The 27,081-nt window shown below is 38.0% G+C and overlaps 1 pseudogene; it reads right to left on the reverse strand.

Moving 5' to 3' along the window:
- Positions 1-807: 807 nt before the first annotated feature.
- LOC102728749 (uncharacterized protein NKAPD1 pseudogene) lies at positions 808-2,409 on the reverse strand (annotated as a pseudogene).
- Between the last annotated feature and the right edge of the window lie 24,672 nt (positions 2,410-27,081).

Consider the following 27,081-nt stretch of genomic DNA (forward strand, 5'->3'; position numbering starts at 1 on the left):
GCATAAAACAAGGTCCATTGCTCTCCACATGTTGTTTTCTTCCTCCATTTCTCCTACCTTGAGGTCTCTATTCTGATGGATCTGTTTGTTGGTGTTGCTTTTTGAGCAGTGTTCTCTGATAGAATAAGTGAGTGATCTACTCCCCAAATCCTGATGTTTTTGCAATGGTATTCCTTTTAGTCCTGACAGATGGATCATAACTTGACTAGACACAGGATAATTAAGTTGTAGCTCTTTGTCTCAGCACTATACAAATGTTATTCAACCATCATCTAGCATCCAGTCTTGCAGACCATAAAAGCAATGAGTTTGATTCTTTTTCCTTGTTTAGGTATTGCCATAGACTAAATTGTATCCCCCAAAATTTGTATGCCAGAACCCTAACACCCATGTGACTATATTTGGAGTTAAGTCTTTAAGGGGATAATTAAGGTTAAATGAGGTCATAAGGGCAGTGCTGTAATCCTAATAGGAATGGTGTTCCTATGAAATGAGGAAGACACCAAAGATCTCTTTTTCTCGTTTCATTCACATACAGAGGAAAGGCCATATGAGGACATATTGCGAAGGCAGCTGTCTGCAAGCCAGGAAGAAAGGCTTTATCAGAAATCAACCCTGCTGGCACTTTGATCTTGGATCCAGCCTCTATAACTGTGAGAAAATAAATGTCTGTTGTTTAAGGCACCCAGTCTGTGGTATTCTGTTATGACAGCCCAAGCAGGCTACATTTTTCTTCTTACCTGAAAGTTTGTGAGAATTTTCTTTAGCATTGGAGCTCTACAATTTTATTTTATTTATTTATTTTTACAGGAAGTAGAAAACCATTTACTAAACCAATTACCATGTTTAGGGGTATACTTAGTGTAGCCACAGACCTTGTCCAGCAGGGAAATTTGACAGAAAACCCTAGTCTCATAATAACAGCTGTCTATGGATGTTATCATGAAGGAAAAATGTCTTGCTCTTATACTCATTTTCTCATTGAATAAACTGGACCACATCTCTGAGGCCAAAATACAGAAAGAGCAAAGCACCAAGGCTGAAGACAAAGTTGTGGCACCTGCTACATAAACAGAGCAACACGATGTTCCAACATTCTACACAGCACCAGTTCCAGTCCACCTCTTGATCCCAGCCCTTGCTTTCCCCAAATTCTACATCCCTTTTGGTGTACCCAGGTTGTTACTGGGATTCAGCTTTCTGGGTCCTTTAATTTGTTGCATTTGCACTCTACCCTAAATGTGATTAATTGCAAAAAATAATCTCTTCAAGAAAACTTCATAACAAAGTACCAGATTCCCTATTAACAATAAGAGGATCAAGTTTAATAGGCCAAAACAGAAGACAAGAAGTCTGTCAGAACGTAGATAGATGGCACAGGACAGCTCTGACCTCAGGGCCCCTGTGCCAGGCAAAGAGTCACTGGCAAAACCCCAAGGTGGAAGAGCTGTAAGTAACCAGTCAGATGGGAAATGGAGAATGTCTCCTCATTTAGTCATCCTCTGAACTCTCTGCAGACCTTTCATCTGTAGCCACTTTCCAATTTGTGCGTCTGTTCGTCCTCTCCTGTATTTCATTGTTAACTACAGGGATATGGACTTTTTTTATGTCTTTTTCCTTTTGGTTTTCTTAGTGTCTCTTTCCTCACTTTCCTCAGAACTGCTGGATGCGGAATCATCTGACTGGGAAGTGTCACTTTCTGCATCCAAGAATAAAGCAGATTTTTTGAGAGACTTTTTCCTGGATTTTTTCTTGTGCTTATGTGACTGTTTCCTTTTCCTGGTACTAGAAGCCCCAGTTTCTTCCGAGAACTCGCTTGAGGAATCTGCTGTTATATCTGTGGCTTCTTTTTTGCTTTTCTTCTGTTTTTTGTGTGACTTTTTTTTCTGCTTTTTTTTTGTGAGATTTCTTTGACTTCTTGTGTTTGTGAGACTCATGGGTAGATGATTTTACTTGGGGAGATGTTTTTTTCCCATTGGTAATATCTTGCTGATCACTACTGTCTGTTTCAAATTCTTCAGGGTATAACTCTTTATAACCACTGTGACCCCATCTGTCTGGCATATTAGTTTCATAATCATATAACTTCTTATTCCACGATTTAGCCTTAAGAAAATCATCTTCAGTGCCCCAGAAATTTCATTCTTTGGCCTCCAATAGTCTCTTTGACTTTCTTCATCAAAACCATCACTACACATCCGGCTTGAACTACTGGGTAACATTTTCCTTTTGGTCCCCCAGTAAGCATCTTCCATCTGTTTCTCCAGTTCTCTTATTTTCCACATATCTGATTCCTCCTGAATCTTATTGTGAGCATCTGTGTGTCGGATGACATTCCTCAGGAGGACTTTCCCCAGTGGAACACGGGACATTCTTCAATCCCTCGATCCGTGCCCCATAGCCTCGTGTGGCGGGGATTTGGGGGGAGGAATCGGTCTGGGAGACAAGCTGAGCTCTACAATTTTATTAGGGTGGACTTAGGTGTGTGTCTTTACTCATGAACTCTACCAGGAACTTGTGTCATTTTAATTTGATCATATATCCACCAGCCACCCACCTCAGGGAAATTTTAGTTTCTTATTGGCCAATGATTGTCTCTCCTCCATTTTTTATCTCCTTCCCAAATCCTTTTATTTGCATTTTTGGTCTCCAAGATTTGTTTTCAAATTCTCTCATCTGTTCTCTTATATTTTCCATTTCTATCATTTGAAATGTTTCTTCTACCAAGTAGTTTAGGCTATGGATTCAGGTCTCAGCAATGACTACCTGACTGTCCTCCCAATTAATCTACTTACTGATTTCTGAATACTATACCAGAACCTTTTTTATCATTTCTTTTATTCAAGAAAATCAAACTTAACTGCCAATTTTCTGTCTCCATTAAAAAGTTCATTTCCACCAAACTGACATCAAAATACTCCTATAATCTTCACTCAAAAATAAATGTAAAATGGTGAGCGCTGTGAATTGTGTAAGACTGATGAATCACAGACCTATACCCCTGAAACAAATAATACATTATATGTTAATAAAAAGAAGTATTGGGGCGCCTGGGTGGCTCAGTTGGTTAAGCGACTGCCTTCGGCTCAGGTCATGATCCTGGAGTCCCGGGATCGAGTCCCACATCGGGCTCCCTGCTCGCGGGGGGTCTGCTGCTCCCTCTGACCCTCTTCCCTCTCGTGCTCTCTGTCTCTCATTCTCTCTCTCAAATAAATAAATAAAATCTTTAAAAAAAATAAAAATAAAAATAAAAAGATGTATTAAAAGAAGAAGCAACCAGAACATATAAAAAAATTTTTTTAAATGTAAAATGAATGAATGAATTCATGGCATACTTGCTACGGTCTAGGAAATCCGTAGGCAGGCACAAAAGCTAACTTAATTATTATGCTCACAGAGCTTATAGTCTAGTGGTGTAGACAGACATCATACAAAACCATGAATAAATATATAAAAACAAACTTTAAGGCATGCCATAAAAGAAAATAAAAGAGTACCACAAGAGAAAATAGCAAGTCGGGGTGGAGATAAATGGTATGGTGGGAAAGCTTCTCTGAGAAGTGAAATATAAGCTGAGAATGAAGGACAAGTTGATCAGTACAAGATCAGTGGACATTGTTCCAGACAGAAGAAAACATTTATAAAGACAATAGTCTATTCAGGGCATTGGAAAAAGGTCAGCACAGTGGAAGCAAGCTTGACTTTGGAGGTCTTGTCAGAATGCAGTCTTCATTATAAGAGCAATGGGAAGCCATTGTCATGTATTAAGAAGAAAGTAAAATGATACAACACTCATGTAAAAAGGATGATTCTGGATGCTGTTTGAAGAATAGATTGGGAGTGGTTGGGTCATGGGTGTTTGTAAGGAAACAGAAGATGTCATTTAAACCAGGGGTCAGCAAACTTCTATAAAGGACCAGGTAATAACTATTTTAAGTTTTGCAGTCTATATGGCCTCTGTTGTAACTAACCTACTATTGTAGCATGTAAACACTGATAGACAATACATAAATTAATGCATGTTGCTATATTAAAAAATTTTATTCATAAGTACAGATAGTGGTCTGGATTTGGCCTGTGAGCTATTGTTTGCTGACCCCCTACCCTAAACATTTAGAAATTCCTCTTTCACTCATACCAAAAGAGCATCATGGAGATACTAATCTCCAAGTTCTGTAATGTATCCCACAGACTGATCTTAACAACTGGCATATGCTAGGTGCTCAGTAAATATTTGTTGACAGAATAAGCAATGTAGAGAAACATAATATTTAAACTTATCTAATGAGGAAAAAAAATTGTTAATTCATATTCTTGGCTTGGTATCACTAAGCCAGTTTCCTGCTTATAACATAGCTTATTGCAGAGTGACTAAGAGTAAGCAGTTAATTTGATGGGGAAGATATTTCAAGTTTGCCTTGACTTGTATTCCTCTCTAATAACCTATTTTTTTCTTATTAATGGAGAGAGCCTACATATACTAGACTTCATCCCTATTTGTTTTGAAATATTTTAGTCTCCTTTTGATATTTGTATATAGTTAAATAGGCTCAAGTTCCTTTATCATCTATTTGATATGTAAGATTTATGTAATTGTGATATTAATCATATGATATTTGGTTGTTGGATACTGGAAGTCACATGGATCTAAGCAATATCCCCAACACTGAAATATTGTTAAAGCATGAAAAAAAATAGATGCATTTTTTTATTACTAACGACTAGGAGGTATGTGTGTCTAAATGCCAAGACCCCATAAACAGAATAAATTAATAGATAGAAACTTGAGCTTGAAATACTCTGAATTGGGGATGATTTGGGCATTAACAGGTCTATTACCTCCTTTTCCTGAAGAAAGTCATCCTTGTGCTTATTACAGGATGCTAGCTGTGATGTGATGGGTGTTTGGAAAAAGTATTGCAATGTTTAGAAAAGCTTAGCCTATGTAAACCTTTCTCAAAACTTAGTCTTTTTAGCTCAGTTTAAGATGTCATATAGGAGGCACCACAAGGTCAATAAAAACTCCTAGGAATCTGCCAGCCACACTGTTCTTTGTCCTCACTATATTCCCTGCGAGTAGTCACCTTCTCTACAATATATACATTACATTTTACATATATGTATTTATACTTATTGCAAATATTTTCTCAGTTTGTCATTTACATTTTAATTGTTTATGAAGGTTTCATTATACATAAAATTTTAAATTATGTTCAATGATAACCCGTATTTATTTAGTTTTATTAAGTGTTTCAGATTACACTAAATTATTGACACATGCTATTTTATTTAATCTGTAAATCACATCTAAAGTACATGCAATATTCTTTTTTTTTCCCCAAATGATGAAACTTAGGCACAGAGAGGTTCAGCGTCTTGTCCAAAGTCACACATCAACCAGTAAGTGACAGAGATGGTCTCTAAAAGCCAGATCATTTGACTCCAGAGCCCACTTTCTTATATTATTTTCTACATTTTCTTTGAGGTTTTGCATCAAAAGCCTTGACCCACTTTAATAGTAGATAATTTCCCTTTCCTAACACTTCTCCCTTTGATTAACTTTCCAGTTCTTCGCCTTCCTTGTTTCCTCCTTTTCTCCCCCCTTTCCCTTCATTTTGTCCTTCTTCCCCAACTCCTACATTATCTTGATTTCATCTGGGATTTCTACTGAGTGTATGGTGTAGGGTACTTAACTCTTTGAACAGTTAAACAATTACTCTGATAGTACTTATTAAATAATCTGTCATTTTGTCAATGGTTTATTGATTTACCTATTTTTTTAAGTAAGCTCTACATCCAATGTGGAACTTGAACTCATGACCCTGAGATCAAGAAGCATGGGCTCCACCCCACTGACTGAGCCACCCAGGCGCCCATCAATAATTTAAAATGCCATCTGTATCATGTGGGAAATAGACAAACTTGTTGTGGATTTTATTTCACTGTTCTGTTCACTGCTGTTTTGTTATACTAGTACCACATAATTTAAATGTTTTAATTTTGTAATGTTTTATTACAACTACTTTATCACAATAAAAAAGTACTGTAAGTTCAAAAATTGGCTATAATGTTCTTATGTTCTGCCATATACACCTTTTCTTTATTCTTTCCCCTTATTTACCAGTTTTCAAATAATGAGTTGATTCCCTTTATACTCTAAAGGGAATATTTGGGGGATTTGGGGCAGTGTCATTATAAATTGACGGATTATAAAATAGGGATGTGCTCTAATTATCCATCTCTGGACAGTGGAAATGTCTTTAAGTTTTATCCTGGATTATTTTAAATCAAACCTGAACAGTCTTCAGTAATTTCCATATATTCTATGATCCAGACTCATTTTCCATATTTCTTACCCCAAATCAGGAATCAGCCAGATCTTCAAGGATCTTTGGTTAATTTTGTTGTTAAGTAGTTAATGATCTGGGCATTAGCAGTGCTCATTTCTGAGTTTCTAGGTTTTTACAATGGACAAAGAAAATAGATCATGAGTTCATACCGATATTTCCATCCCAATGTAAGATTACTCTTTGGCATTTCTTATTTGATTTTAGGTTTGATCACTTTGATACTGAAAAACCTTTGTTAGCATAGTCATTTATTTGGTGTGTGCATGCAGAGGTGCACACACATACACATTTTGAGTTTTAATGTAATTTGATCCAAAAAGGCCACCTGTATATGGCATGACATTAAGATCAAACCAGCTAAGCAAGTTGTATTAGAAACTTCTATCCATTTTTGCCTTGCCCTGTAGAATAGAATATCACAAAATATGGTTTTCCTTCCATTTTTAAATAAAGGAAATATCCAGCCAGCCAGCCATGTTCCATAGAAACTTCCCCTGTCTTGGTCAAATATTGACGTTTTCTTCTTGTTATTTTTTTGACTTAACAGGTCATATAAAACAGCATATAAACATAAATTTTTAATGACATAGTAGTTCATTGTGTATTCACAGTTTATTTAACTAGTCCCCTATTTACGGACATTTGGGTCAGTCTTTTACTAGGACAAAATGCTGTAATGAACATTGTGAATGTGTTTTTTTCTACTTTTGGAATGTATCATTGTTTAAAAATTCTAGAACAGAGATTGCTGGGTCGAAGAGTATATGTATATACAATTTTGCTAGATATTAACAAATTTGTTGTGCAATTTTACATTTCCACTGGTAATCTATGAGAGTGTCTGTATCTTTGCAGTCCCAACAATAGTGTATTTTGTCAAACTTTTGGAATTCTGCAATCTGACAGGTGAGCAATGTTATTTCAGTATAGTTTTTAATTTTTATGCTTTTTACTATGAGTGCCAGTGAATATCTTTTCATATGTTAAGGACATAGGAATATTATTACAGGAATATACATTCCTGTAAATTGATGATTTTATGTGTTTTTCCCATTTGCCTATAGGTTCTTTAAATTATTATTTAGAAATTCTTTTATTATTAAGATTAACTCTTTCACTGTAATTTGTAAGTAAGTTGCAAACTGTTTAGGTACTTGTAAAATTATATTTTATCTAATTGTATAGAACCTATAAATTTACATATAATCTGTAATTTTATATTATATAAAAATATAGTTTTCCCCTATTGATTATGAATTTTTAAGTTATTGTTAAGTAAACCATCCCTATTTCCAGATTACAAAATAATTAATCTATATTTTCTTCCAGTATTTGCAAGGTTTTATTTTTCACATTTAAAATCTCTGATTCATATTGATTATTTTTGGTGTAAGGAATAAACCAATAAACCAATTTTTAATTTCTCACTTAGTTATTCATATATCCCATTTCTGTTCATCAAAAAGTTCATCTCTCCCCCACTGATATGAGATGTTATAATATTACATATTAAATTTTCATATGTAAGTGAGTCTATTTCTGGCTCTATTCACACTGTTCTCAATTATAGAGTCTTTGCAATTGTTTTTTTGGGGGGTTCTTGCAAATGAACTTTGTAATTAACTTGTCTGGGTCCAGGAAAAAAAATACAATTATTTGTTATTTGGGGCCTTATTATATTTACATATTAGCTTATGGATACTATTTTTAATGATGTTGAATGTTCCTTCCAAGAACATGGTGTGTCTTTCAATTTGTTCAAATTTGCTTTTCTGTCTTTCAGAATGTTTTATAATTTTCCTCATAAAATTTTGTATATTTTTTTAACTTTTATTTTCTTTTTTTGCTATTATAAGTAGAGTCTACTCTTTTAATATATCTTCCAGATAGATAGTTTTGTTTGTATGTTTGAAGTTTCAAGCTTTTGTGCGTAGATATTGCAAGCTGCAAATGTATTTAATTTTACTTAATTTTTATAGTAGGTGCTTTCATAGATTTTTCAGGGGGGGTTCCTTTCCAGATAATCATTTCATCATCAAATAAAAATAACTACCTCTTTCTTTTCCATTCTTAAGACTTGAGTTGCATTCCTGTTTAATTCCATCGCTAATGCCTCCAACACAATGATGAATAGTTCTGAGCATAGTGTGCATATCTTCTGCCCAATTTTAGTGGTAAAGACATTATTTTTCCACATTAAAAATGTAGAATTTGGGGCTGAGGTATATATATATTCTATCCTTTAAGGAAGTGTGAATAAGTTAGTATTTTATTGTTTTTTTTCACATGGATGGTTTTGACTCATTAAACTTTTTATCATCTTGACATGTTCCAAAAAAATTGTATTGAAACCGTTGACATATATGAATTATTTTGGGGAGAATAGGCAAGTTTATAATATCAAATCTTTCCATGCTCTTTAGGGGATTTTTGTGGTTTTCTTCATATAAGATAGGGTCCTTTGTTTTGTTCATTTGTGCACATCAAGGCCATAGATTCATGCCTTGCAAAGAATAGGTGCTCAACAAATATTTGATAAAAAGAAAAATGAATAGACACATACATTTCTTTTTGTATATTTAAAAAAGCATTTACACTGTGGCCCACTTTTAATGGGATATTTTTGTTATACCTTCACATTATTGCATTTATATATATGTGTATATGTGTATGTGTGTGTGTATAAATACACACACTCAAGCTGTTGCTTTAAAAAAATCTTCATTGAAATATAATTCATATATAATAAATGTTATTTATATAAAGTATACAATTCAGTGATTTTTGTGTATTTAAAGAATTGTGCAGCTATCACCATGACCTAAGTTTGGAATATTTTCATCACCTGAAAAAGAAAACTCATACCCATTAGCAGCTCCCTTTAACCCCTCCTGAAAAGTAGTAATCTACTTTCTGTCTCTATAGACGTGCCTGTTGTAGACATTTCATATAAATGGAAGAAACAACACGTGGTCTCTTGTGACTAGCTTCTTTTACTTGCCTAACATTTTCAAGGTCCACCCATGTTGTAGCCTGTATCAGTACTTTATGCCTTTCTTACTGCCCAATAACATTTCAGTGTATGACTCTACCACCATGATTTATCAATCCATCCAGTTAATGGATGTTTGGAGTGTTTTCACTTTTTGACTATTGTAAGTAACGCTACTAAGAAGGTTCATGTGCAAGTTTATTTAGACATGTCTTCAGTTCTCTTGAGTACAGCCCTAGGAGTGGAACTGTGGATCATATGGTAACTTTCCTTTACTTATTGAGAAACTACCACATTATTTTTCAAAGTGGCTGCACCATTATACATTCCTACCAGCAATGTATAAGGGTTTCAATTTCTCCACATCCTTGTCAACACTAGTTATCCTCTGTCTTTTGATTGTACCCATCTCAGTGGAGATGAAATGGTATCACATGGGGGTTTTGATATGCATTTCCTAATGGTTAATTATATCGAGTATCTTTACATCTGTTTTTTGGCCACTTGCTTATCTTCTTTAAAGAAGTGTCTATTCAAAATCCTTTGTGTTTTTATTTTCCATTATCGAATTATAAGAGTTCTTTACATATTCTAGATACCAGTCCCTCTTTTTTAAAAAATATTCTATTTATTTATGTATTTGACAGAGAGAGAGTGAGAGAGAGCACACAAGCAGGAGGAGCGGCAGGCAGAGGGAAAGGGAGAAGCAGGCTCCCCACTGAACAGAGTCCAATGCAGAGCTTGATCCCAGGACCCTGGGATCATGACCTGAGCTGAAGGAAGACGCTTAACTGACTGAGCCACCCAGGTGCCCCTAGATACCAGTCTTTTATTAGACATATGGTTTTCAAATATTTTCTCTCATTCTGTGGGTTGTTTACTTTTTTATTTTATTGGGGTACTCTTCACAGCACACACATTTTTAATTTTTATGAAATCTAAATTATCTGTTTCTTCTTATGTTCCTTGTGTTTTAGTGTCATATCTGAGAAGGTTTTGCATAATCCAAAGTCAGGAAGATTTACTTCTATTTTTTTCTTCAAAGAGTTTTCTAGTTTTGGCTCTTACTTTTAGGCCCATGATCTATTTTCAAGTTAATCTTTGCATGTGCTATAAGAAAAGGGTCCTGCTTCATTTTCTTACATCTGAATACCCAGTTATGCTAACATCATTAGTTGGAAAAACTGTTCTTTGGCACCCTTGTCAAAAGTCATTTGACTATAAATAGAAGAGTTTTTGTCTAGACTCTCAATTCTATTCTTTTGATTTATAGATCTATGCTTAGACCAGTACCACATTGTCTTGATTACTGAAGCTGTAACAAGTTATGAGATTGGGAAGTGTGAATGCTCTAGGTTTGTTTTGTTTTTGTTTTCAAGACTGTGTTGGTTAATCTGCTCTTGCATAGTTTGAAACCAGCCAATGTTCCAAGTTCTATCATTTGCTTTATTAGAACTTTTAATTGTTTCATTCAGTTTTATTAAGAGATCAATTATGAACTTTTCCTCATCTCTACTATTTCTCATAACTCTCTGATTCCCCCACCCTCATTTCCATCGCTGAAATTGCAGATTCATGTCAGATAATAGTAATGATGGCATGAATCCTTGTACCATTCCTGACTTCAGTGAGAATTATTTTAAAGGCTTACTGTTAATTATAATGTTGGCTATTAATTTTAGATAATGTTCTTGATCAAATTCTTCCTAGTTCATTAAGATTTTTTGATCAGGAATGAATACGGGTTTTCTCAAATTTCTCAGTCTTCATTTTCCTATCTATGGAACAAGGGAATTGAGACTAGATTGGATCACAGAGTCCAGTCAAATAAATGCTAACTTTGGGGTTAGACACCACTGGGTTTCTTTCCAGCTGTTCTAACCAACTCTGGGATAACTGGAGATGTTAGTTAATATTTTCAAACTTAAATCCTCATTGACAAAAATGTCTGACGAATCATACTTAGCTTGGAGTGTGTTAAGGATTAGAGATAATATATGCAAAGTAACTGACATAAAATAAACAACCAAGAGAGAGTAACTTTTATTTGTTTTATGACTTATAAGGTCTTTCTAGCTTTAAAATGCTCTGGAGACCTCTGCATGTAACTTTTCACAAGACTCAATTACATCAAAAACAGGACAGCCAAGTAATTATATCCTAATTTAAGGGGACTGCAGGTTTAAACTTCAAGTTGCTAAAAAGCAGACTAAATTTTCCCAGACAGATCCCTGATGGTTTGCTTGTGGCATCTAGATCTGCCACCTAAGTACAAGAAAACTCAACAATGGAATTGGGGTACATTTTTGTATCCTATTCACACAACCTCACGTCAAAATTAAAGATTCCACAAAGATTCAGAGAGATCTTGGGATGTAAGGCATATCAGCAGGCAGCTAATTCAATCTCTCTCTCTTCTTTTTTTTCCATTTTATAAGATAGAATTCCAAGCATATATTTTACCAATATCTTTTGAACACCACACTTTCTATTGGTACAACAAAACAAAAAGACAGTTCAGGTTCACAACACACAAAGTAAAATGAGCCTATTAAAAGGAAGTTTTAAATGGAGAGCAAAAAGGGAATGCAGTTTTACAAAAACTCCAAACAACATGCAAAGAACTGAACAACAAAAGAAATTTACATGTAAGTATCATTTAAAGGCTTCAACTTGAAATAACATTGTGAATATATGATGCTGAAGGAATAATGCCTAGTTGGTTACTGCTTAAGTGATGGTAGTAGAGAAACAATACAAGCATCACTGTTCATTCTGTGGCTTCATCATGGCATGGTTTATCATGCCATTTATCACACCCTTTCACTAATGCACCTTTTAAGGTAATTAACAATCTTTTACCATGAATTTAATGACCTATGCACATGTTGTGGGTCAAGCACTGTGTGATATTCAAACCAGTATTTGATTTCTAGTAAGTATGGATGAGTGCATGAATAGATCTGTAGTTGAATGGATAAAAGAAGAGATGAACCAAAAAATTAATTAGCAATATAATCAGCTACCTTTGTGCTTTTCCCATACCACCTCCATTCATCAGGACTAAAAATATAGAAAATAATAATTTATGTGCAATCATGTAAATAGGTATTGCTATGTTTCCCAGCAAGACCCACTCTGTCACTGATACCATTTCTAAGCACCCCCTGTTAATTAATTAATTAATTGATTAGTGAGTTGAGCTAAGTCAGTCTGGTCATACTGTGCTTGGAAGGGTATCCAAAGACTGAAACACTAAACACTCTAGGTATATATGGTTAGTGTGGATTCCTGATTTTTTTCCTGGAATTTATAGCTCACTAATCCATCATAAACAACTAGTTCATGAGAGGAACAGTATGGAAGTCACTTTTGGTGTTACAAGAGAAAGAATTATTGGAGACTTACTGCTCATTTTTCTTTTTTTTTTTCCCCAGACACCTGAGTACCCTCAAATCCCACCGCAAGTTGTCCTAAGGCATGTTTATCATCACATTTACAGAGCTTCTAATTAATTCTTTGTAATTGCATAGTATTTTCTGCCTCTGTTTCTCTCCACTGTCCCAGCCTTGGAAACAAGATGTTCCATCTCTGGAGACTGGCCTGGTAAAAGCCTATTAATAAATAATTAAGTTTGGAGACTCCTGCAGTGGTGAGTCAGGACTGGAGAGTATGTGGAAGCCGTCTCCATGGTAACGTACCAACATGAACTGAACTGCTCTATTTCTCTTTTCATAAGTGTGGAGAGACTGGGGGCAAAAGCATAGATTAAAAAGAGATTTATTTTTGTATTTTTTTAATTTTCTTTTCAGAAAATCTGTGATTGAATTTAGAATTCAAGAAAGGTTACGTTTATGGCAAATGAAGCATGATCTGTAAGTGAATACAAAACCTTCCGCCACCTCCGCTCCTCATCTCCAGCTCACCTGTTCCCTCCAGCATCCACAACTGGCTCATCTCACCCCTATCATGTTATGCTATGCGTACTCCTCGTTGTGGTGAATGTGGTACTGAAGGCCCACTGCTCACCCTGCCACGGGCTCCTGCCTAAAAGTTGACTCACTTCTCTGTCCTTTCCATTCGAACTTATTCTATACTTTAACATTATGTAGAATAGAAAGAACAGGAGTTTGGGAGTAAGGCAGGTCTGGATCCTGGTCCCAGCCTCTTCTAGTCACTAACTATGTGACTTAGGAAAGTTATGGGACCTGTCTCCCATCAGTTGCATTGCCCATAAAATGGAAATAATAATTCCCTGGCAGGGTTGCAGTGAAGTTTAAAGGAAATAGCACAAAGTAGGGGTAAGAGAAGAGATTTTTGCATCAGAATGTGCATCTGAATTTGAATCTTCTCTTTGCCTTTTACTCATTTTCTCTTTTAGGGCAATTTACTTACTTTCTCTAAGTCTCAATTTCTTATCGGAGAAGTTGAGTAAGCAATCATCTACTTCCTAGATTTAGTTGGAATAGTAATTTACAGGATGTATAGAAAAGCCTTTGGCCGGGCACCTGAGTGGCTTGGTTGGTTAAGCATCTGCCTTTGGCTCAGGTTATGATCTCCGGGTCCTGGGATCAAACCCTGAGTAGGGCTCCCTGCTCAGCGGGAAGTCTGCTTCTCCCTCTCCCTCTGCTCCTCCCCTCTGCTCATTCTCTCTCTCTCAAGTAAATAAATAATATTTAAAATAAAAATAATTAAAAAAAGAAAAGCCTTTCACAGTGAATAATTTATATATATATCAGTTATTATTTGTAATAATAAGGTGTTTAATAAGCTATTAACTATTATTATAATGATGAGTTATTTTGTGAGACAACGGAAACCTGATATAATGATCTAACCATGTTTCCTAAATAGGTGGGGATCGGCAGCATGAGCACATAACAGTGGTCCCTGACTTTTGTGTCCTTCCCATGTTGGCACTTCATTCTGCATCAGATAAAACCTTTGACTTTTCGGACTAGGTCTGAGCCTACACTTAACCTTTGCAGAATCATGGCCCAAGCTAATATTATCTCATGTCATCTGTTCTGGATATTTTCCATTCTCCTCTCCGATTTTCTGCTATGTCTCAGTAGTTGGACACTTGCAGTTTGCACCTCTGAGGCTTGTTTTCAGGTAGCTTCCAGGTGTATGAAGCCAGTAAGAACAACACAGTGAGAGCTATGCCAAGTACACAATGGAACAAGGACGAGATGTAGAATCCAGAGGATTCACTGGGCTCTCTCTTGGTTCTCCCAAGTCCAACATGGAAAACTAAGACAACTCGGTAAATACTGAGTAAATGAAAACTTCGGTCTTTCAATCATGAAGTTATGGGCCATTCTAGCAAGTAAAGAACCTGATGATGGAGGACAGGAAGGGGAAAGAATCGGCGGTAGAAGGGGAAATTTACCACTACTATCTATATAGTAGTGGTAACGATAACAACTCAACTATGCATATTTTTTTTTTAAAGATTTTATTTATTTATTTGAGAGAGAGAATGAGAGACAGCACGAGAGGGAAGCGGGTCAGAGGGAGAAGCAGACCCCCCGCTGAGCAGGGAGCCCGATGTGGGACTCGATCCCGGGACTCCAGGATCATGACCTGAGCCGAAGGCAGTCGCTTAACCAACTGAGCCACCCAGGCGCCCCTCAACTATGCATATTTTATGTGACCTGATTTTTTTTCCTCCTTTCCCTCCTACCTTAGATAAGGGATCCAAGAAGTGTCTACCATTATCATTTAAATTCCACGTAGATGTGCAGCTGAATTGACATCATCCTCTGGCAATGTGGTGCTAATAAGACTTTTTCTCTACTTTGTTTGGGGGATAAGTACTTCTTTATTTAATGAAAAGCAAGAAGGAGAACTGAATGGCCAAAAAGGTAGACTGTGCTGGTTACTGTTTACTTATTCTACCTCCCCAGACCTCCAAGGCTATTCTTTCCCTGTCCTGCTCTGCCCCGCTGAGAGCTGATTTCTGCAAACTCCTTGATGCCTCAGCTTCAGGTTGGGTTTGGTCAAGGGGAGGCATCAGTAAGTGACTGAAGGGTGGGAGAAGAAAAGTGCAGGCAAGAGAGCATGGGCTATCTCTGCCCTGCCCCTTCTCTATCTCAGTGTCTGTGGCCTTGTCCTTGAATCACTACAGTTTGGGCCAGTGTGACCCTCCCACAGCTCCTGCTCCCACCAGGCTCCTGTGACAGGATTGCCTCCCTGATTCCTCTTCAGCCGCAGGGCTTTTAATGGCTCCCCACCGCCACATCTCTGGGTGCCTCACCATCCGTATTTGCACGCTTCACCCTGACAGTTCCTCTTTAAGTGATCTCTTCAGTGAAATCTTTTCATTTGGACCAAATTCTGCTTCCTACCAGGATGGTCGCTCACATAATATCCCACATGGAACCTGCTCCCAGACCCTGTTCACGGGTCACTGCCTTTCACCTCCGTATTGCCCACACAGAGGAGGCCCTCCTTAAAAGTTCCCTCAAATCAAAGAAGAGTTTAGAATTAGAGTTATTTAGGATTACCTAGAAGGAGATCTGCCAGAGCACCGACACAATTCAGAGCAACCATGACTCCCTTCTGCTCTTAATATCTGTAGGTAAATATTGGGAATCTTGATCTTTTTCAGCTCTCAATGTCACCAGTGACAATCATATTTTAAAGGAAAATCAAACATCTTACAAACGGTTCATTTATTGTTGAGAATGATCCAGATTTTCTTCCCCAAATTGACTTGACGTCTGTGGTACAACCATAGATAACAGTGAGTGGTGCCATAGGAAGCCGACTTCAAGATAACTCTGGAGTAAGAAATAACTGCCTATGGATTTTGAAAAGTCTTTAAACCAGAAACTTTGGAAATAATGTCTCAAGATCCACTGGAACCATGGGCCCCCTAAGCAATGAGAATTGCCACCATACAACTCCTCAGCTCTGTCCTAGAATCAACGTAACAGGCTCTTCCCAGGCCAATTCTCTTACCCCTTCTAGGAGATACGAGTTTTATAGCCAAAGTTAATTTTCTGTTCTGCCCTCTAGACACCACTTTCCATTGTATTAGCATCTGCAAATCCTACAGGAGAGAACAACTCAAAAAAAAAAAAAAACTGCTGCAAGATCCCCACATTTTTCCTTTCAATCTCCAAGACTATTTCATTTCCTGCTTTGGGAAGCAACCTCTTGTCTCTTCCTGCCATCTGGACTTTCTAGTTTATCACTTCGGTTTTAGAAACTTATCAAGTCCCAGCATTCTCTGTTGGGCAGTTTTAACGCAAGTGATCCCTTTCTTTATTCTCCATGTCTGCAGGCCCATCTAATGCATTCTCCTGCCTTGGCATTATCTGTGATCTCTGACTTCTTCCATTGGCTTTCCATCCTTGTAGCCACTGTGTATTTTATAAACATCTTGACTGATGGATTTCACTTAAAGGAATGTGGTTTTACCCCAAATGAATGCTTAGAAAGCAGCAGATGAAATTTTAGTTCTCTGAAATGCAGTGGATGTAAATCTGATTAATTGTCTCATGGACTCTGGGAACATCCGGGGATCTCATTTCCTGCCTAAGTCACTGGAGCCTTCACATTAAATTTTGGCAGGTAATATGGTTGGGCCCAGTGATTCATCACCAATAACGGCACTGAAAACACATCAGGTTTGAAAATTTTGACAGGTAGATTGGGTTCTGCTTTCCAGTAAAGCAAATTTCAGTAACCCAGCACTTTTTTTTTTTTTACTCTTTCTTCTATCCCAGAAAGGTTTCCACATGTTAACATGGGGGTATCCACAGGGTTCTTTTTCCTCTGTCCTTACTCCAAGAAAGACCTTGTGGCTGCAGAGTTCATTCCTGGATGGACAGTTTTCAATTTCAAGAAAGGAATTCCATGCTAGGCCACCATATTTTGGTTCTCCTAAGGTTTACTGAGCTTATCTCAATAACAGAGGTAGGCATTCTAGGGGTTTTGTGATTGAAAGCAGGGGAAAAAATGTCTATATAAATATCTGTATATTAATATTTATAGCAGCTTTATGTATACTAGCCAAAATCTGGAAACACCCCAATGTCCATCAATGGCTGAATGTATCAGCAAATTGTGGTTCTATCTATCCAGTGAAGTACTACTCAGGAATGAAAAAGAATTAACTACGGATACACACAAAGGCATGGATGAATCTCAAAATAATTATGCTAAGTGAAAGCAACCAGACAAAAAAGGATGCATACTGTATGATTCCATTTATATAAAATTCTAAAAAATGCAGGCGAGTCCATAGAATCCCAGAAAGCAGATTGGTGGTTGCCAGGGGATGTAACTAGGGGACAGGATGCAGATGGAGAAGGGTAAGTGGGAAGGATTACCAAGGAGCACAAAGAAACTGGGGGCTGAGGGATAGACATTCATTATCTTAATTGTGGTAACATTCTCACAGATATGTACATATGTCAAAACTTAGCAAATTGTATACTTTGAAGAAATTGTTTATTGAATATCAATTAGCTCTCAATTAGAAATCAAAACAAGGATCTGGAGTCAGATTGTCTGGGTTCACATCTTAGCGTCCACCTTCCTGAGTTGTGTGATACTAGCAGTTTACCCATCTGTATATGATTTCCTTAATTACGCAGAGGGAAAAAGATTAACCTATCTTATAAGGTTATCATGAATGTTCAATTCATTGATCATGTGAATCACTTAAAACAAATGTCCAGCACATAGTAAGTACTCAATAATGTTAGTTATGAGCGTGTTTATTAGGTGGCTGGCACTGTGACTGGCAATTTACATACATCGTCCCATTTGAGCTTCCCAATAATCTGGTGAAGCGCTCAGGCTCATCACACAGAGCCGGAGACTGATGCAAGTCACGCAGCTAATGACAAAGCCGTAATTACTAACCTGCCGGTCTAACTCCAAAACCCTCCGTCTTCTCTCCAATCAGCCACAAGTCCAGCCCAAGGCCCAAAACAATCCTTTTAATGCACTCTCTGCATCTTTGGCATATCCTCAGGAAAATGAAAGTGACTTGCTGAGGGCCCTGCTCCGTGCTCCCCGCTGTGGGGGCTGTGAATTTCTGGGTCACCTTGGCCAAAACACTTCCTGGCCCTGGTACTCCCCACTAAGCTCCTTGCAGGTTTCTTGATGGGGACCCATCCTAAGTGGGTGCCCTGTCTAAGATTTTCATGTCTTCAAACAAGTTTTCTTTCTCTTTCTTTCTTTTTCTTTCTTTCTTTCTTTCTTTCTTTCTTTCTTTCTCTTTCTTTCTTTCTTTTTTTTCTTTCTTTCTTCTTTCTTTCTTTTTCTTTTTTCCTTTCTTTCTTCCTTCCTTCCTTTCTTTCTCCCTTTCTTTCTTCCTTCCTTCCTTCCTTCCTCTTTCTTTCTTTTCCTTCCTCCCTTCCTTCCTCCCTTCCTTCCTCTCTTTTTCTTTCTTTTCCTTCCTTCCTTCTTTCTTTTTCTCATTTTTTTTTTAAATTTTCCTTCCTACTTACTTATTTATAGAAATGTGCACTCAAATGAACGGAATTAGTGTGAGGCAAAGATCTGGGGAACAAGAAGACCCAATTAGGGCCATTTCCTGGGCACCAGGCCACAGAACCTCAGCCTTACCCCCTATACTTGTCTGCCCCAGACCTGCTTGCAGGCAGGAGGGAAATGCACTGGGCAAAGAAGGAGGGCAGCTGGAGGTAGGGTCACATCCCGTCATTTACTATCCTCCTGACCCCAGACAGGTCTCTACATTTCCCTAAGACTCAGAACATTCTGTAGAATAGCCATCATAACCCTGCTTTGAATAGCACTTGACGGATCCATACGGTATGCCTGCCTCATCACATCTGTTTCTTAGAACAAGGTAAGTATTGTTGTGTTCATTCCTGGACATGGAAGTGCAGAGAGGTTTCTCAATCCCTTTTAAAGGTAGTTAGTGGTGAAATAAAGAGTAAAACCTTGCACACGAGGCCACCTACCTCCCAGACCTGATGGGAGAATCAAGAAAGATACCAAATACAGAGAATACTCTATAAATTGCAAATCACTAGTTAATAGAAAGATCTGGGGAGTCCCTGAGACACATCACAGAAAGCACTGATCTTGGAAGAGGGCGTCCCCTGTTCTGATTCTCAGTCACCAAATAGCTGTGTGGTTTGGACAAGTTATTTAACTTCTATGGGACTCAGTTTCCTCATCTGTAGAATAAAATGGTTTTTCCCTGGGTAATCACTAATATCTAATGACTTTTCTAAATCATCAAACTCTTTTCTTATGGGCACTTGAGTCATCCCTATCCCACTAAGTTCCATAGATTCCTTTCTAGAAGTGGGTTGGAAAGAAAAAAAAAAAAAGAAATAAGGTGGACAGGTGGATAAAATTCAAAGAAAGGATCTTGGAGGACATTAGGTCTATATAATAGCCCATCATATTTTAAGATTTCATTTTTTTCTTTTTCATGCTAAATAAGCTTAATTACCGTGAGCACTCTTCACAAGTCTTAATGTCCAGAGATTTCATCATTCCCATCGCTTTGCTCTGGACGTTCTCAAATTTCTTGAAGTGTGCTTTTTGATTAAAGAAGAACAAGCCATCTCAAAGGACAAGCTGATGAAGATGACTTGCCCATCCCAAGCTAAAACCCAGGGTTTTGTCGGCAGCATTATAGGAAGATGGGATGAGATGACAATCTAGTGAATATGATTATTATAAGTAGAAAAACCCCAAATTCAAACCAGACTTTGTGTAGTCTAAGTTCTTCAATTAGCCCATTTACTGAAATAATTTAGATGGTTTGCCAACCAATTCTCTTTTAAGAATCCTACATCCTGGGTGCCTGGGTGGCTCAGTCGGCTAAGCGGCTGCCTTTGGCTCAGGTCACGATCCCAGAGTCCTGGGATCGAGCCCCGCATCGGGCTCCCTGCTCAGCGGGAAGCCTGCTTCTCCCTCTCCCTCTGCCTACTTGTGCTGTCTCTCTATCTCTCTGTCAAATAAATAAATAAAATCTTAAAAAAAAAAAAAGAATCCTACATCCTGGTGTCAGGAGGTAGGGTTGGGGGTGGAATCCATAACTTCCACAATTTCAAAATCAAAAGCATTTTAATATTGTAGAATATCATTGTATCGGTATTATCCTGGAACTGGTGTTCCCAGGCTACAGCCCCCAGGACAAATCCAACCCTTTTGCAAGTAAAGGTTTATTGGGACCCAATCGTTTGTTTGCATATTCTCCATAGCAGCTTTTGCATTATGATGGTAGAGTTGAGTAGAGATGAGTAGTAGATTTTTGCATTATGATGGTAACACTGAGTAGTAGTAGTTAACAGAGATGGTGTGGCTGCAAAGCCTTTCATATTTACCAGCTGGCCCTTTACAGGAAAGTTGCCCAACCCAGTCCTAGAAGATAGAAGAATCATTCTGGTGGTCTACTTTATTGCAAACACTGAAGGTTTAAAGGATTAGCAAAATTCAGCTAGATTTATTCTTACTACCCTCTATAGTCCAGGACACATCCTTTATTTTAAATTAAACTGAGAGGCGCACCTGGGTGGCTCAGTTGATTAAGAGTCCAACTCTTGATTCTGGCTCAGATGACCATCTCAGGGTCCTGAGATCAAGTCCTATGTCTAGCTCCATCCTCAGCGGGGAGTCCGCTTGAGGATTTTCTTTCTCTCTCTCACTCCCTCTCCCTTTGCCCCTCCCCTCTGCTCCCCCCAATAAATAAATAAATCATTTAAAAAATTAAACTGAGAAAGTGAATTCCAAATGTATAACTAAATCACTTTAACCCAGCAAAAATAACTGATCACCTCAAATTTCTGCAATATGACTCCATATTTGCCAAGTAATTTTTGCCTCCATAGTCATTACATCCTCACTGAAACTCCATCAAATAGATATCACATAGATAAGAAGATATTATTTATTTTATTCACCCCTTATAAACAAGCTCATTAAAGCAGCAGCTGATGACATTCCAATAGCACTTAATGGGGGCCTTTTTGCACTGAGGGGCTCTAATTAATTGTTTTAGTCAATTCTCATAAAATTATATGGCAAGAGTTATTGTGCCCATTAGGCAGATGAAGAAACTGGGAAGTTAAATTAAGAGATCGGCTGTAAGCCAGACACCTATAAAATTAACACACTTGTACCAAGTCAACAAGCCAAGCACTGACATTATGGTTGTTTTGTTTTGTTTGTAATCAAGGGACCAGAAACATTCATTTTTGTCTCCAGCACATGCAGAATTTAAGGGAGACCTAAAATGCAAATGGCTTCTGGGGCCATACCTGACACACTGTTGAATATTTCTGAAGTGCCCATTGGGAAAGCTGAGGGTAAGTGTTGGACTGAAATCACAAGAGGTAAAACTGGCATTTAGTTGTGCCTAAAGGCATAGTCAACAAGCTTGAGGTCCCATCGTACTTGCTCCCAAATCTCCTCCTTGGGGCAGAGTGAGATAAAAGTATATCCAGAGTTATAAGGAGAGAAGAATAGCCTTACCAATAGCCAACAGATAATGACCTAAAGTCCCTATAGAATAGAGCTATAGGGTGAGTTATTTATCATATGTCACCTTATTTATTGTATGTCACCTTCTCAGCCAAGCAGCATGAGCAATAGGCACTATGGATTTCTCAGAAGAAGGCATTCTACGCTATGGGCCACACTTTTACACTCACCTTGAGGAGAAATTGGTTAACAGGTTAGAGAACCCTACATTCCTTAAGGTCTGATCATATAACTGGCAAAACACAAAATTAATATTATAACCAAATCATTTTTAACATCGTTACACATGTGAGATAGCCAATAAGCTAAGCAAGGGACAAAAATGGATCCATAGGGTTGCAGAAGAGAACAGAACAAGAAAACCATTTCATGTTTGCAAAATGGTCTGCAAAAGAAAAGAACAAATCAAAGTTCATTATAACATTCCCAGTATGGACAGTCTTAGGAGGGTCATTATGAAAAACCAGGAAACTGAACACCATTAGGTGAAATACAAGCAAGTTTTTGATCATTTTAGAACTCCTTTTATTGTCCTTGAGAAGGTAGAAATTAGTCCCTATCAAAAGGCAACTCTGAACCCTGATGGAAAACCATTGGCTGAAGAGAGATGGAGGGGGGGAGATGAAGGGAGATTTTTGAACCCTAAAGACATGTTCTTTGTTCTTAAGATACGTGGAAGCAATGATACAGAAGATTGATATGTGATGTGTTAAGAACTACAATGAGAGTGAGCTATAGCAAAGACAAAGAGCATTTAAGTGAAATACCTAGAAACCATTACCTCCTAGATATCTTCATCTCAGTAAGGAAACACTTGTGCTTAAGCCTTATCTAGTGGTATAGCGTTTAGCCTTAGGGGCTGCATAAGGAGTGATGTTCCATGCCCTCCTTAGAGAAAGAAAACAAGTGTGGCCTTTCCATCTCTATATTCCCAAATGTGCCCTACTTCTTGTTTTGGAATCCCTAAATATTTTTCTAATGACTTATTTGTCCCAGAATGCACAATTTGCATTTTTTCAAACTGTATTTTTTTTCTTCTTATTTTCTCACCATGTTTCCAAACCCTCCAGGTTCACTCCGCTAACCAAATCAGCATCCTTGTCAAATTTAATTAACACACTACATGCTTCCCCTTCCACATCATTAGGAAAGATGTTGAATAAGACAGGGTCCATGTCACCGTCTTTCCAAAAGGCTGTCATTTCTACTACCTTCCCTTTTTATGCAACCAGTCAGCTTTGGGCTGCTGCAATTGCTCACCTTGGAGCTGATTTAAATGCCCTGTTCAGCTATCATTTTGTGAAATGCTCTGTGCAATGTGTTAATAAAGTCAAGACCAGTGACAGTCACTGTATTCTATTTGTCCTCTCATTCACTAATTAAAACCAATAATGAATTTAAAATTGGTCTGGCAAGATTTCCTCCATTATTAGTGCTACAATTCGGTTTATATTTCTTGTTCTTCTCATTTAGATGTTTATAACGAGAGAGAGAGAGAGACTTCTTATAACCTAGGCTATTTTTTTTTCATTTACTGTTAAGAAAATTAAGTTCAACTTTGAGCCTGTTGATTGCAGATTATATTCTGGGAAAAATGTCTGGAAGTCCAACTATTCATGTTTTACTTTTCTAACTCCAAGAGGTGTCAAAGTAGGTCCTGTACCATTTGCTAGGGTTTGGCTCTTGGCTGGATTTTATGGAGCTGGAATAGAGAATTCTTACTGAATACAACTCCAGTTGCCAAGAACAATCAGTTCAAAGTCCACTGTAAAAAGTTAAAAAAAAAAAGTGTCAAATCCAGGAACCATAGGCAAAAACCAAAGAAGATTTTACAGAGATAAAATGGTGAATGGAACTGGGATCCAAATAAGAGGCCAGGAAGTTATTGAGTAGGGGTTTTGGAATGATTGCCCTGAGTACCAGAACAGAACACTGAATGGGTTGAGGAGTTTCTATCTTAGCAGGAGCTGGAGCTTGCTGAGGAAATTAAAGGGTGGATGAAGACCACCAATCTTTAGTATCATCTTCACCAACCCTGGAGTTAAGTACTTTTATCATAGAATGTGGGGATTTAGAACAAGAAGGGCGTGGGTCTTAAGATAATCATCTCCTTTGGTTTTCAAGCCTCCTGCATCTCATACACTTTCATTTTGCATTCACAGTGAGAATGTTCCAGATGAAAAGCCTATCACTGGACAATGCTCAGAGGAGCGTGGCACAACTGAAGAACTGAAGGGAAGTCCAACTCAATGAAGCACATTGTGCAAGGACGGGGGGTCAATGAGTTGAGTCTTGTAGAAGTAAACAAGGGCCAAAGGAACAAGATTTTATTCAATATGTAAAGAGGTTTAAACAGTACCCAAAGGACAAAAAGAAGTCACTAAGAGGTTTTAAGCAGGGCAATGACATAATCTTCTCTGTCTCTTGGAAACTGAACTCTAGGTGGGCTGACCACTGGAGCCAGGGGACAAGTTTCAGAGGAAACTCTTGTAGGAGTCCAGGGAAGAGTCACATGTAACCTAAGCTGAGTGCTGGTAAGGAATAATGTGGTCACTTCTAGAAGTGTTAGAAGGCACATTAGACATGGAGCATGAGAGTGGAGGAAGAGGTCAAAGACAACTCCCAGATCTTTCACTTGGGCCACCAGGACTGTGCTTCCATTCACTAGATGGGGAGCACTGACAACAGTGGTTTGGGCAAAAAGATTCATAAGTTAGATATCAAATATAATAATAAACACATTAATTGAAGTATATCTCTCTTCACCAGTCGCTTATTTCCAAAGTATTTCCAAATATTAATTTCATTGAATCATCACCCTAATCCTATGACATAGGGAAACATGTTGAAGACAACAGTTGGTTAGGCACAGAACCAGATTCAGAACCAGGCAGGCTGACTGCCCGTTGTGGAGTTGAGTGTGCAACATGTCTATGGATAGGGGCCCCACGGAGCTGAATCTCAGAAAAGAGGTCTAGGCTAGGTATCTAGAGAGAGTGCAGTTCTCAGTATTTGCAGCCCTAAGAGAATCGTCCAAGGAAAGCAAATTTTTATTTCTGGAATTCAATCAACATTTATTTAAACCTACTATCTTAAAAGTATTATACTGTAGGCATAGAAAAAAGAGTCCCTTAGCCATGTGTTCTTCACCACAGCCCATTGCTCCTGCCCCAGTGAAGGGCATCAAACAATTGGGAAGCCATAGGTGATCTGATTCTTCCCTCTGACCCTGGAGCCAGTATTCATCTTTCCCTCACCCTGGATGCTCATCAGAATCGATCCACACAGCACTTGTTAAATACAGATGCTTAGGCTCTACTCCAGTCCTATTATATCACTGAGGCTTTTGTTCCTGTTGTTTTTAGCCTAAGAGGTATTTCAAATACAAAGCCACGGTGAAGGCTCACTGTTCCATAGACCCAAAACACCTCTGAAAGTGAAGGCAATGAAAAGAGAGAGCCAAACCACTAGGAGTTCAGAGATCTCTAGAAGAGGCAAGACCATTACTACTGAACTTAGTTTCTACTCCAGGCACTGAATGAGATGTTTTGCACATATTAATTAATTTCACCTTGGACAGGAAAGTAGTTTCAATTATCAACATTTTATGTATGGGGAAACAAAGTCACATTGAGATTAAAAGTCATTTCCATCTGCAGTTCTCTACTATACACTATACACACACACACACATATAATATAATATAATATAATATAATATAATATAATATAATATAATATAATATAATAAACATATATTACATATAATATATATTACATATTAGTCCCAGCCCAAATGCCTTTTAATTCTTATCAAAGTGTTCTGCATTAGAGGTAAATTGGTGATACATGGGGGGTTGGGGGGGTGGTGAGAATAGAGAAACTGAGGCAGACCAGATGTAGGTGTCCACTGAGAAAGACCATTAAATGGTGTGAGTGAAGTGCCCAGGGATCTGTCACAACTCCAGTCTCAGTGAGGCTATGCCTACCTAATTCTCTCTTTTTGGCGAGATTAAGAGCCCTGAAAAAGAGGCCACCTCTCAGTTTCTGAAACAAAAGGCTGAATTACTGCCTCTGTGAGCAAAGCAGACAGCTGCATTCATCCAGGATTTACAGAAGTATGGAGTCTCCGGGCTGGAAGACTTCACAGGGACAGCCCAGTTGGGTTTTGACTGACCTTAACCCGGGAAGCTTGGTTCTGCAAATGAGACTAGTTCTGATTGGCTGACTTTCAGAAAGGTGGGACTAGAGTGAGGATGTTGCCAATTGGCCCATTTCAGAAGCAGGAGGCTGTCACTGATTGGTTAGTCTTCAGAAATTTAATTGTTTAAGCTACTTGCCACTGATCAAGTAAACTCATTTAAAGCCAGCTCTTATAGTTACTTTTGCCTTGCTCACACAACTGCCAGACTTTTGCGAAGACTACGGGAACTTTTATTCTCAAGTGCTAATTAGAATATGCTGGCCTAAGAGCCAATGGTTACAAGCCAAAGTGAGCCATTTGGGTCCTTCACTGACATTCACTGGAATCGGGCTACAACTAAAAGGTGGAGGTGAACGCAAGGCACAGGCAAATGAGCATCTTTAATCATTATTTCCCATGAGGGCATTATTAAACTGTGCAGTCCATCATTCCAGTTTTGCATTTATAAAAACTAAAGCAAACTTCTAAAAAATCAAATTATATGTAAGCATTTGATTCTTTGAAATCTTACTATTTATATTTATATTCCTTAAACACTCAGGGCTCTACGGCTGCTGTGCTTATCTGTCTTAGTAAAGTGGTCTGCTCTGATCATAAAAGGAGGTTATCGAGTGAGAAAGTTGGCTAATGTCTGCTGGTTAGGTTAGCATGCCTAGGGCGGAAGCCTAGTTGTGTGGATTATGAAGTCATAACCAAATCCCCATTAGTCACCTCACTGCTGCTTGAACTAAACTATCTTGGTGTAATTAAAACTCTCTTGAGTACCTACTGTCATCAGTAAACGGAATCTCCATTAAAACTCTACCATCCCGGCATCCTACTCCATCCAGTAAGCCCCCCACCCCCTCACCCCTACCCCTGCCCCTTCATCCTACCCCCAGCCTCCCAAGAAAAAAAAAAAACATTTCTGGGTGAAATCTATTTTCTAGATTGTGGCTAGTGAAGACAAATCGCCTTTGGGTACATCTGGTTTTGGCCACATCTACACACCATGTTGAACAACTGGCTCATTCTTTAATTCAGTGAAAAACAGATATCAAACATACTTGCATA

The sequence above is a fragment of the Leptonychotes weddellii genome, chromosome 9 (genome assembly GCF_054177405.1).
Source record: "Leptonychotes weddellii isolate Sample4059 chromosome 9, ASM5417740v2, whole genome shotgun sequence".
Taxonomy (NCBI): domain Eukaryota; kingdom Metazoa; phylum Chordata; class Mammalia; order Carnivora; family Phocidae; genus Leptonychotes; species Leptonychotes weddellii.